Source organism: Jaculus jaculus, chromosome Y (genome assembly GCF_020740685.1).
Source record: "Jaculus jaculus isolate mJacJac1 chromosome Y, mJacJac1.mat.Y.cur, whole genome shotgun sequence".
Lineage (NCBI taxonomy): Eukaryota > Metazoa > Chordata > Mammalia > Rodentia > Dipodidae > Jaculus > Jaculus jaculus.
This window is the reverse complement of record NC_059126.1, coordinates 6,912,143-6,925,257: the sequence shown is the minus strand read 5'-3', so window position 1 is coordinate 6,925,257 and position 13,115 is coordinate 6,912,143. Positions and strand designations below refer to the sequence as shown.

Below are 13,115 nucleotides of genomic sequence, written 5' to 3'. Positions count from 1 at the left end.
AAGGAAATGTCATCCCAATTACTCCAATGAACACCCCAATTCTAAGGGCCACTGCCAGTCCTCCCACCCATTTACAATTCAGTGGAGACAAGGGGACCCTATATGGGTTGAGCAGTGGCCTCTCCCTTCTTCTAAGTTACACCAACTCCACATACTCACTGATTGACCATTGGAAGCTGGACATATCTGTCCCTCCACTAGTCCCTGGAACTCTCCTGTCTTTGTCAGAAAAAAGCCTAATGGGTCCTGGAGATTTTTACATGATTTAAGAAAGATCAATGAATGTGTGATCCCCTTTGGACCTCCCAGAGGGGACTCCCATGGATCCCAGCTATTCCCAATATATACCATATTACTGTCATTGACATTAAAGATTGCTTCTTATTTATCCCTCTCCAACCAGGAGACATGGAAAAATTTGTATTCTCTGTACCCACTATTAATTTTTATGGCCCAGATAGGAGATTTTAATGGACTGTCTTACCTCAGGGCATGGCTAATAGCCCACCCATTTGTCAATATTACCTGTCATCCATTTTCTCTTCTCTTATCAATCTCCCCAATACCCTGTTTTATATCTACATGGATGATATTATTTTGGGGTGCCTAGATTCCTCCACACTCCAAGACCTTACTCACCAATGTCTAACTATCCTTTATATTGACAGCTTTAAAGTAGCTCCTGAGAAAGTTCAAACCGTGCCTCCCTTTAAGATCTTGGGCTCGACCCTTACCCTAGATACCATTTCACCTGTTAAACCACAAGTTTATAATCAGGATTCTTACACCTTGTCTCAACTCCAGAAGCTCTTGGGAGAAATTAACTGGATGAGGTCTTGGATACCCATAACTACTGAACAGCTATCCCCTTTGTTTGACCTCCTAAAAGATCTTAACTTCTCCTCTCAGGTAATTTTGCCCATCTCCCTCTACATATTCCCTTGGGAAACATAATGCACTGCACAGTTGGCCCAGGAAAGTGAGCCCATCCAATGGATCCACCTCTCAATCAGTGGGATCCCCAGAGTTTATTCTATAACCAACCAGGTTGCTGATTGCATTATCAAGTGCAGAGACACCTCTGTCTGGTTGTTTGGCACAGAACCTCACCTTATTATCACTCCCTTTAAGATAACTGATTTTACCTGGCTTCGGAGAAATAATAACAGAGTTATTATGGCTCTTGAGGGGTTACTAGGTAAAATTGACTGCCATTATGGCCCCCATAAATGGATGAATTCTTTTTCCAGGTTAGAATGGAATCCTCCCAGGCTTTTCCTGTCTCAATCTAACCCTAAGTATCATGATCTGGACCGTGCTCGTTCGTTCTCTAACAAAAGTAAAAATCTTATTAAGTATGCAAGGCCCAAATGAAAGCATCAGGAGCAAAACCATTAAGGGTCCCATCAGGGTGGAAAGCAGAGTAGTCATCCAGGGGGACTTGTTGAACCATCCCTCAAACCATCCTTGGTCAGTTTCCCTCTCCCTTCGATGCTTTTCTAGTCTTTCCCTGAGTTTGCTCATGTAGTCTCTAATAGCTCCTGAGTGATCTACATAAAAGCAACATTCTTCCTTTAAGGTTGCACATAATCCGCCTTCTTTTAGGAACAGTATGTCTAATCCCCTCCAGTTTTGTAAGACCACTTCAGATAAGGAGCTCAGGGAGTCCTCTTGATTACTAACAGATTTCTCTAAAGCTTGGAGATCCTCATTTATGATAGCATGTAGTTCACTAAGCCCTCTTTCTAATTGTTGTGGTCCCGTGACCAGAGCCGTGGTCCCCGTCCCCACACCGGCGGCTATCCCTAAGCCAAGTATGACTGCTAGGGTAAGGGTTACAGGCTCCCTTTTGGATCGGGTGGGATGATAGTCATATTTATCAATGACTACTTCCTCAGGATGGTAGTAAACCTGGGGAACAAGCTGGACGATTATACAGAAATTTTTGGATGGGTTAAAAACTGAAGTAGAAACACAGGGAGTTAGCCCTGTATCACATGCCCACCACCTGTTATACCCTGGCACTAGATATTGCTTGTCTGAAGTCTGACTATAGGTCAGAGTAACATTACAAAGATGTTGGTGGGACAGGGGGGCCTTTCCTATATATGCCCCCCTTCCTGAGACCTCCGGGAGAGTCAACTTGTTTTTGGTCCCCCATGAACACCGGCTATTATGTTCTTTAGTCATATTAAACTCTCCCATAGTTGCCATCCCCTCATAGTAGGGTGATCCTGAGGATAAACAAAGCCAGCAAGCAGAGGTAATGTTGGGGTTGGTGGCATTTATGGTGAGGAAGGCCCCTTGGATTAGGTTAAAGAGCCTCTGTCCTGTCCCATGTGGGGCTTCCGAGAGTGGGCTAGTCAAAGGGGTTCTAGCAGTCATTATGTGATGGGTCTTGGCTGCCACTGTGGGTGGGAGCTTGGGTAATGCCACTTTAGGGGGTCCCTATTCAACTAGAACTTTATTAGGTCCTACTGGTCTTGGGGTGGGAGGCTCTATCTTAACTCGTATAGTAAATGTTAGGCCCTTATCCCATCCTGTCATATAAAACCTGAGTCCCCAAGTTTTTCCTTTTATCCAGTCTTGGGACTCTCGACCTTGTGGGGTGAAGGAGATGCTGAGAGGAACTGCTTTTTTCCCATCTAATCCTTCCTGCATAGTAATCAGGTCCCAGGAGGAAAGTGGGTGCCAGTAGGTATTGCCTGTAGTTTCACAACCCCAGTATTTACAGTAGAACTGTTTTATCCCTCCACAACTTCGTTTAGAAGTTTGGGGGCAGACATAAAATGGAGTATGCAGCATCTTAGGTTGGGCTGGCCCAGAGCTGCACCCCGGGTTGTCTGCCATGTATTGGACTTGGGAGATGACCCCTTGCATGAGTGCCCGCTTAGCCAAATGAGAGTGGACTTCTCTAGGGACCTCCTCCGGGGTGAGCTTTGGGATATCCCAAAATTTTACCCTGGCTACCAAGGCACATATGTCTGGGGTCAGGACAGGCCACCAAGTCCAGGGGGATGCTTCCCTAGTTGTAGTCCATATTATATCCCCCATTTGAGAAAGCACTTGCCAAGTTAACTTTTGGGGGGCATAGGGACTGGAGGCATCACCTAGCTGGAGAAGGAGAAGCCACACGGTGAAGCCTAAGTTTATGGGGATTGTATGTCCTCTCAGCTTGCCATTCGGGGTCCGATGGTGGAGAGGGCTTGACGTGAGATGCATGGATCCAGGAGGGTATTCCTTCAACTTTCACAGCTGTTGGAGTCGTCAGTAGGACGAGGTAGGGGCCCTACCACTGAGTCTCGAGGTTTCCTGCGCAGTGGTGTCTGACATAGACCGAATCTCCCACCTGGAAGCGATGTGGGACCTGTAAGTCTCCTTCTCCTGAGTAAGCCTCCCAGAGTCGCTTCCATGCTCGTTGTCCCACCCACTCGAGCGCCTTGAGCCTGGAGAACAGAGGCTGGGAAAGCAGCACATCAGTACTATGTATAGAGGTTATTTCTACCAGTGGAGGAGGCCCCCCGTATAGCAATTCATAGGAGGTCAGTCCAAATTGTCTGGGTGTGTTTCTGACCATAAAGAGCACAAAAGGTAGGAGAGCTATCCAATCATTAGTGCCAGTCTCTGTGGTCAATTTGGTGAGGGTCTCTTTAATGGTTCTATTTATCCTTTCTATCTGTCCTGAACTTTGGGGTCTGTATGCACAATGTAATTTCCAATCAATCCCCAATATTTTGGCCAGTCCTTGACTTACCTGGGCAACAAAGGCTGGACCATTGTCTGATCCTATTACCTTGGGTCTCCCAAATCCTGGGAAAATTTCTTCCAGTATTTTCTTAGCCACCACGGTTGAGGTTTCTTTCTTGGTAGGATAAGCCTCTACCCATCCTGAAAAAGTGTCTACAAAAACTAGTAAATAATTACTACCATACTTAGCTGGTTTTACCTCAGTGAAGTCCACTTCCCAGTGAGCACCTGAGCTGTATCCCCTTAGCCTCTTCCCAGGAGGCATTCTTGAGGGATTAGCATTGATCATCTGGCAAGGTACACAATGCTTGCCTACTGAGCCAGCTATCTCTGGCAACCTCAGAATATGGTAAGGAGATGTCTGCAGCAGTTTTTGCAGATGTTTAGCCTCCAGATGGTGTATTTGTTGAACGTACTGTAGTCCCTTTGCTTGAGGTAGAATCTCTTTTCCCTCTGAGGTAAAACAGGCCCCTTCTGGAGTTTCAGAAAACTGGCCTAACTTTCTTAACTTCTTGCTAGTCACCTGGGGTATATCGTTGCTCACTTTTTTGGTTCTTTTGCTTTTCTATTATGGGCAGAAGGTTGACCACCTGGGCAGCCTGCTTGGCCACTTGGTCAGCCATCTGGTTTCCTTTGGAGATAAAATCTTTGGCTTTTTGGTGGCCAGGGCAATGTATAATGGCCAGTCTTTTGGGTAGATGTAGAGCTTCTAGCAAACTTAGAATTTTTTTTTTTGTTTTTAATTTTTTTCCCTGCTGAAGTAAGTGGCCCTCTCTGTAGATGGCCCCATGTACGTGTGCAGTAGCAAAAGAGTACCTGCTGTCCGTGTAGATATTCACAGACTTGCCTTCAGCTAGTCGTAAGGCCTTTGTGAGGGCCATGAGCTCAGCCTTTTGTGCTGAAGTTCCTTCTGGCAGACTGCTGGCCCAGACTGTTCATGTTCCGTCTACTATCACCGCCCCAGCCATCCTCTTACCTTCTACAATGTAACTGCTTCCATCTGTGAACCAGGTTAATGTTCCTGTGGTCAGTGGGACATTTGTAAGATCCTTTCGGATCCCAGTTTTCTCAACCAGCAGTTGATGACAGTCATGAGTCACTGTCTCATCAGTTTCTTCAGGCAGAAGAGTAGCAGGGTTGAGGATGGCAGGTGGGGCAAACGTTATCCTGTCAGTGAGGAGCAGGCTCTGGTAGTGAGTCATACGGGCGTTAGTCATCCATCGGTCTGGGGGCTGCCAGACAATGCTCTCTAGGGCATGGGGGCAATGACAGTTATCCTCTGCCCTAGAGTTAGTTTATCAGCATCTTTGATCAATGTGGACACTGCCGCTATGGCTTTTAGACATATAGGCCATCCACTAGCCACAGGGTCAAGTTTCTTTGAGAGGTAGGCAACGGGTCTTCTCCATGGCCCTAAGGACTGGTTTAGGACTCCCTGGGCTATCCCCTTAGGCTCATCTACATAAAGGGTGAATGGTTTACTCACATCAGGGAGGGCTAGGGCAGGCGCACTTAATAGTGCCTTCTTGACGGCATCAAATGCCCCCTGGTGTTTAGAGGTCCAAGTGAATTTTTCTTTCTCTTTAGTTAGTGGATAGAGGGGGGGCTGGTAGGGTTGCAAACCCTGGGATCCATAGTCTGCAGAACCCAGCTGTCCCCAGGAACTCTCTAACTTGTCTGGCCATAGTTGGAACCGGTATTTGTACTACAGTCCTCTTTTGTGCCTCTGTCAGCCATTTTTGTCCACCCCACAAGGAGTACCCCAAATATGTTACCTCTCTTTTGCATATTTGGGCCTTCTTAGCTGAGGCTCAGTAATCAAGGTCAGTCAGCTCCAGTAGTAATGCTTTTGTACCTTTTAGACAGTCCTGTTGGGTAGCTCCTGCCAGGAGTAAGTCATTGACATATTGAAAGAGGGTTACCTGTGGGTGTTGAACTCTAAAATTGGCTAGGTCCCTGTGTAGGGCTTCATCAAAGATGGTTGAGGAGTTCTTGAATCCCTGAGGCAACTGGGTCCAGGTGAGCTGCCCAGTCCTTCCTGTGTCTGGGTCTCTCCATTCAAAGGCAAAAAGAGGTTGGCTGTCCAAATGTAATCTTAGGCAGAAGAAAGCATCTTTTAGATCTAACACTGTATACCAAATCCGCTCTGGTGGGAGGGCACTAAGGAGGTTGTAAGGGTTTGGGACAGTTGGATGTATGTCCTGTACTCTTTTATTGACTTCTCTCAAATCCTGTACTGGGCAGTAATCACTGGTTCCGGGTTTTCTAACTGGCAGTGAGGGAGTGTTCCAGGGGGACTGAACCGGGACCAGAATACCTTGTTGAATCGGTCTTAGGATATGGGGCCGAATTCCTTCTCGGGCCTCTCGGCTCATGGGATATTGTTTGACTGATACTGGTGTAGCACTGGCTTTTAGTTGAATGACCTGTGGGGATACTTGTTTCGCCAAGCCCATGCCCGCAGTTTCTGCCCAGGCTTGGGGAAATTGTTCTAACCAGGGCTTTAGGTCTTGATTAGGCTGTACCGGGGGAGAGTATAATCGATACTCATCATCTAGTTGGTGAGTCAACGCGGTGATGGGTCGACCTCCAGTAGACATTTCTGGTTTTTCTGACTTGAAGGAAATTTGAACACCCATCTTGGTTAATAGGTCCCTACCAAGGAGGGGAGCTGGACATTCAGGAATGACTAAGAATGAGTGGGTTACTCGTCCCACTCCCAGGTAAATGGTTCTTCGGGTAGTCCATGAATATTGCCGTTGTCCAGTAGCACCCAGAACCCAGGATTTTTTATCTTTTAGCCCTCCCAGTGGTTGCAAGAGTACAGAATGTTCAGCGCCAGTGTCCACTAGGAATTCGACTGGCTTCCCCTCCACCTTCAGAGTTACCCTGGGCTCAGGGAGGGGCTCTGAGCCCCATCCTCCCTAGTCTTCATCTTCTCCAATGGTTAGGACCCTAGGTCTTTTGCTGTTCTTCTTAGGGCAGTCTCTTGCCCAGTGCCCTTTCTCCTTGCAACAGGCACATTGATCTTTATCAAGTTGGGCCTTGTTGCCCAGGTTCACTATCTGTCTAGGGCCTGTCCTAAACTTTTGAATATTTCTCTCCCTTTCTCTTATTTTTTCTACCACTGTGGTCAGGATCCTGGTCAGATTTTTCTCTTGTTGTCTATTGTCTATCCTCCCTTTTCTCACTCTCTTTCTCACGTCTCTCCTCATGTTCTTCTCTCTCTTTTTGTCCTTTGCTCCTTTTTCTCTTCTGTCTCCCTTTTGTAATATACCTTTTCTGCCTCTTTTACTAAATCATGCAGCTCAGCTTCCTGTAATCCCTCCAATCTCTGAAGTTTCTTTCTGATATCAGGAGCTGACTGTTATATGAAAGCTAATGTTACTGAGCCTTTTTGAGTCTCAGAGGTGGGGTCAAACGGTATGAACCTCCTAAATGCTTTCATGAGCCTCTCAAGAAACATTGAGGGAGACTCCATTGGCCCCTGCATCATGTCTCTCACCTTGGCCAAATTGGTGGGCCTTCTGGAGGCACCTCGGAGACCCGCCACCAGAGCCTGATGATAGATTTTTAAGCTCTCCCTACCTTCAGCCATATTGTGGTCCCAAACAGGGCGAGTCAGAGGGAACCCCACGTCTATCTCATGCTGGAGCTGCGTGGGCCTCCCTTCAGCCCCAGGGACATTTTATCTGGCCTCTATTAAAATTTTCTCTCATTCCTCAGTTGTGAAGAGTGTCTACAACAGCTGTTGGCAATCATCCCAGGTAGGCTAATGAGAAAACATAAGAGAAACATCAGCCTCGTGAGGCATTGGGGTTCCTCTGAAAAAGGGGGGTGGTTAGCTTTCCAGTTATAAAGATCTGCAGAGGAAAAAGGCCAATATTAGAGGGGTTGTAGTTGGCCCCCCAGCATGGGAGGACCTGCCTCGCGTAGTGGCAGTGTTACAATTCCATTTGGTCCCTCTGGGATAGCATCTCTCCAGCTCCACATCCTTGCAGCCAGCCCTTCCATTTCCAGGGGCTCAGGAGGGGTGGAGGGAGGAAGCTTGGGCAAGCTGGGAGGCGGAGGCTCAGGGAGGGCAGGGGGCGGAGGCTTGGGAAGGGTGGAGGGCGGAGTTTTGGGAAGGGCAAGAGGCCCTCTCTCAGCTCCCAGGACTAGGTAAGGGGGGGAGGGGCAGGCTGAGTCTCCAGCCAAGCCAGAGGCTCCTCAATCTCAGAATAGATGCGAGGGGGAGGTCTGGCTTCCTCAGGAGAGGGCTTTTTAGCATTTTTGAGAGTCAGGACTCTGGAGCTTGAGTTTCTTGGTTTATTCAGCCACGGCCTGACCCATGGTGGGGGGTTGTCCACCAAATCCTTCCAGGTGAGGATATAAGCCTCTTGGTTGGGACGGGAGCCTGGTCCATTCTGAAAAATAATATCTTTAACAGCCAGAATAGTCTCGGAATTAAAGGTTCCTTCTGATGGCCATCCGACCTCATAAGTTGGCCACTCAGAGGCACAAAATGTTTGCCAGGGTATCCTTCTAACCTCAACTGACAAATTATGGGCCCTAGACTTAACTTCAGCCCAATGGTCAAGAGTCAAGCTAAGGGGCCTTGTCACCATCTGTCCCATTTTAGAACTATAGACAAAGACACAAAGCACAACAACACACACAACTGAGACTAACAAAGCCAGACACCAGTGACCCATCCACATCTTCCACAAGCAGGCAAAAGAATCAGACGGCCGCGAAGGAGGAAGCTCCCACTCTAACAACAGAACTCAGTCTTCCGACCGACAGTATGAGACCATAAGGTGTCCCTGCCTCTCCTCCCCTCCCACGGTGTCCCCCAGGGTGGCAGACTGTGATCCTCCTAGCACGTCTGCTGATCATGGCCCTCTGGTCCTTTATGGCCCTAGAGGACGGCTGCAAATCAAACCAAGCCAAAAGCCCGCGTCCCAGAAACCAGATACTCAGAACGAAAACACTGGCCGGCACACATTCACTCCAGAGGGGTCCCCCTTGCCTCCAAGTCAGTTCTCGGGTGTGTGTGGGGGCCTTCAGATCCAGGACAAGCCCCCAATGAACAACCCCAGGAGGGGGACCCCAAGCTGTGCCCAGATATGGCGACACCCCAAATCACTCACGAGAAGTGGTCTTGATGCAAACTGCAAGAGGATTTTATTCCAAGTGCGCTGGGGCCCACAGACATACACTGCACAAGGGTGAGGACTGCAGAGCCCCGAATGAAGGAACGGGACAGTTTTTATAGGGTTTCTAACAAAGCCTGTACATTAGACCAATCATTTTTTTAATATCCGGAGCCCGTGGGGTGCGAGCCAGTCAGTTTGTGCCACCCCATAGTTTCTAAGCCAATTAGTTTAATTTGTTCAATCCCCTCGTGGACCAATCATTCTCTTATGACCTTGGTGGTCAGCATTTGTGCAGGTCCTTAGGTGGGAGTAGTAGAGTGTGGTATCAGCCTCCTATGACCTTGGTGGTCTGAGGCAGGCTGCTACAGCTTATGGTGCGAGCTACTAAGGCTTACAGTGTGGGCTATTAAGGCTTATGGTGCAGGCTATTTACAGAAACCAAAGAAGTGGTTCACTTCATTACTCATTTCCCATCCTTGAGGGCTATCTCATGCCCTTTTTGCCTAGTTTTATATTAGGAGTGGGCTCTGATATAATGAGAAGAGGGATTCTTTACTTGCTTCCAACAGAGAGTAAAGCCTGGAGTTTGAGGTATGCAGGGGCCTGCTTAAGGTCCCTTTGGAGCGTGATAGTATTTCTGGGCTTCTGAATTCTTGGGCCTTTCAACATGACTTCTTACTCAACCTCCTCCCTCTACCTGGACCCCACCCCATACTTCTCCTTCTCCTCCTCCTTCTCCTTCTCCTTCTCCTTCTCCTCCTTATCCTCACTGTTGGGCCTTGTGTAATTAACAAAATTACACAATTTATTCATCAGTGGCTTTAGACAATAAAACTTTATTAGGCCAAAATACATTATCACAGGCTGGCAACTCAGGAATTAAGTTCCTCAGACCCACTGCCACCTCTCTGCCCTCCATGTGACCAATGACGGGTAAGATCCCCAGAGGGGGACAACCTAAGACAGGGGCCATGGTGACTAATGCTCTTACAAATACAAAAGTGGGAGGTGTTGGGCCTTGAGAGGCCTGGACATGAGGCCTAGTGGAACTTCCTTAGCCTCCACCCAGCTATGACTCAGCAGGGGGCCAAATGGCCTCTGGCCTGCCACTTCCACACAGGAAGTTAGAATTCCTGCCTGTGGGCGCTTAGAACTCAGCAGGGGGCCAAACAGACTCTGGCCTGCCACTTCCACACAGGAAGTTAGAGTCCCCCCTCATGCACGCTTGGAACCAATCATCTCAAAGGTCACGGTATGCTATTGGCCCTTACATCTTACCCCACCTAAAGTGTCTGCCTTTGTTCTCAACATTATATAAACACCTGCCTGTAACAATAAAGTGAGTTCCTGCTTCACAAAGACTCCCAACTCAGTGTGGTTTTTCTCTGGTGGCCATGAGAGGTTTCTGGGTCATCCGATGCTCATCATCCCCTCAACCTCTAGGGAGGAACCAGCAGGCCTTGTTCTTCCCTCAGCACTACCTGAGTGGGAAGGAGCCCAACAAACCTCCCCTTTCCCTGAGTGGTGAAAAGAGATACAAAATTTTTCTTCAAAGATTTTGGTAGTAATTACATTACCATCTTCCAATTCACTTAACCCCAAAATATTGAAGAACATTCTATCTTTTTCTCACCATACCATTTATTGACTCTCTGAATGTGTGATATTTTATTGATTCCAAATGCCAGACTGTTGGTCAAATGTCCTGTCTTCTCTGATCTAGATTATTTTTCTGATTGATGGTCCTTCCACTGGCTTCTTTCTCACTCTACACTATTATATAGACAAACCCTAGGGTTATCCCTAGCAACAATTTTCCTCATTTTGCAATGAGTTCCATATTGATCATGGTCTAATCTCATCACATAACACATTATTTCACCTCTGTGGTGACAGCCATTTATCTTGGTTCAGGCTTAGAGATTTGATCTCTGAAATGGCTTTTCTCCTCTTTCCTTTATGAATTTGGTATTAGTTTTATTTGTCTATCCTAATAAAATATCTTAATCTGAAAGAATCACACCTTATTTTTCAATCACATATTATTTTTCAGAGTTACTTACTTACTGTTGGAGTGGCTGTGGCTCATTTCTCTGTACTGCATCTCACAATGATGAAATTGAAGTGGTAGAGTACTAAGATCTTCTCCAGAGGAGAAAATCTCTCACATCTTGAGGATGTAGGCAACATGTAGTAAGATCAAGCTATGACCTTTCTTGCTGGTGACTGTCAATTTCTCAGAGCATTCTTTAAGTAGACCTTTTCATGGAGTGTGTGTGTGGTGTGTGTGTGTGTGTGTGTGTGTGTGTGTGTGTAAGAAAGAAAGGGGGGGGGAAGGAGGGAGAGAAGGAGGGAGGGAGGGATGGAGAGAATAGATCTGCCAGGACCTTTCAGCATGCTGGGGGCATTTTAAGACTACTTCACTGATGGGCACTTAAGAGCATCTGGATGTTTTGTTTGGTAGGTGTTGAGTGTCCCCCAGTATCTTTCTCCATCACCCTTGTGCTGATATCAGCTTAACTAAGAGAGTAGCATTCTTGCTCATTTCCATAATTCCTCTGTGGTTTCAGCTGGGGACAGAATGGAGTGTGCTCAGTTGTTTATCTCCTCAAGTCCAGTTCCCATTTGAAAAAGAGAAGCAGATTCTACAACTGAGAGTGAAATCAGCATCAGTTAAATAGGATAACAATGATTTAATTTAAAGGGGATCACAAGGGTCTAGACTCTTTTCAGTCTAAGATTGGTGGAAGCTTGACAATGAAAAGCAGAATCATTATCTGGACATGGTTCTGAATGTTTCCTAGTTCTGGATATGGTTTCCTTTCCACTGAGTGGATCTGTTAGCCAATACAAGAGGAGTTGGTTACCCATCAAGGCTGGATGCCACTATTGCACTTGTGTGAGCATCATGTGAGTTTGTGCTTCTGGGTTGCTTATACTTTGAGTTGCTAGTATAGATGTTGGAAAATTTTCCCCTAGTAGGTCATGTAGCACCTACCAGTAGTAGATTGGCTAATTATCTGAGAAGTGACTCTCCTCCAGATTCCAGTTTTCTGCATTGTATGGGCTAACAGTGATTGGTGCCTTCAGCAGTATGATCTTACCATTAATCTCTAGTGGGTAATCAAGTGCCCTGACAGAAGACTGTTTTGTTTGCTTTGGGAGATCTAGTAGGTCTCTCTGACCAACACATCATTGTGGATGTAGCTCACATCCTGAACAGGCACTTACAATCAAGTGCTAAAATAAATGAAAAAAGAAAAAGCCAGAGAATAAAGAGAAACAGGAAAAATTTTAGGTTAGGCTTTGTCTCACTGTGTGCAGGTGCCTTTGATTCAGGTGCTCCCTTTAAGGTTTTCTTGAGGGTTCCATTTTTAGTCTAATTTCCAGGATATAAAGTAACAGTTCAATTTGGGTTCATATTTTGTGTCCCCTCCCACGTTTTACCTTCCCTCAATCGCTACTGATGCTATTGTCCAAGCCTCAAAATGCTATTCAGTTAGGTCAGCAACTTGGACTGATCCAGGTTAAAAACTGCAGGTGAGCAAAATAATGTGACAACTGTCCTGTGATTGTGGGAGTTCACTTAAAATGATCTGTTCCAAGTTCAACCATTTTCCAACAATTTCAATGTATCATTTTTTCTTACTGCTGAGTGGAATTACATCATGGTTTTCCATTCATCCAATGATGGACACCTGTGTAGATTCCAACTTTTAGCTATCATGAATTGGGCTACTGTAAATATGCTTGAGCTAATATTTGTGAACTGATATGTGGAGCTTTTAGAGCAAATGCTCAATAACAAATAACAGGGGCTGCTGGTAACTATACTCATCCTTTACAGGAATCTCCACATTGATTTCCACTGTGCTTGTACCAGCTTACGTTTCCACCAAGAGTAAATGAGGGTTCTTGTTTCTTCAGAGCCTTACCAACATTTGTTTTCATTTGATTTTTTTAATGTTTGCTATCCTTACGGTAGTAAGGTGGAAGCTCATAGCTGTTTTAATTTGCATTTCCTTAAAGTTTAGAGATTTTGAACATTTTCATAAATGTGTTAAGAGTTTTAATTTTTCCTCTGAGAACTCCCTATTTACTTCTCCACCCCATTTATGGAGTGGGTTGTTTGATTATTGTTTACTTTTTTGAGTTCTTTGTAGATTCTAGATATTAGGCTTCTGTCAGTGTTACAGCTGGCAACAATTTTCTCCCATTCAGTGAGTAATC

General features: G+C 46.1%; 1 pseudogene; it reads right to left on the bottom strand.

Annotated features, from left to right (window-relative positions):
* The window catches only part of LOC123457054, a 187,968-nt pseudogene extending 179,605 nt beyond the window's left edge, over nucleotides 1-8,363 (bottom strand).
* Between the last annotated feature and the right edge of the window lie 4,752 nt (nucleotides 8,364-13,115).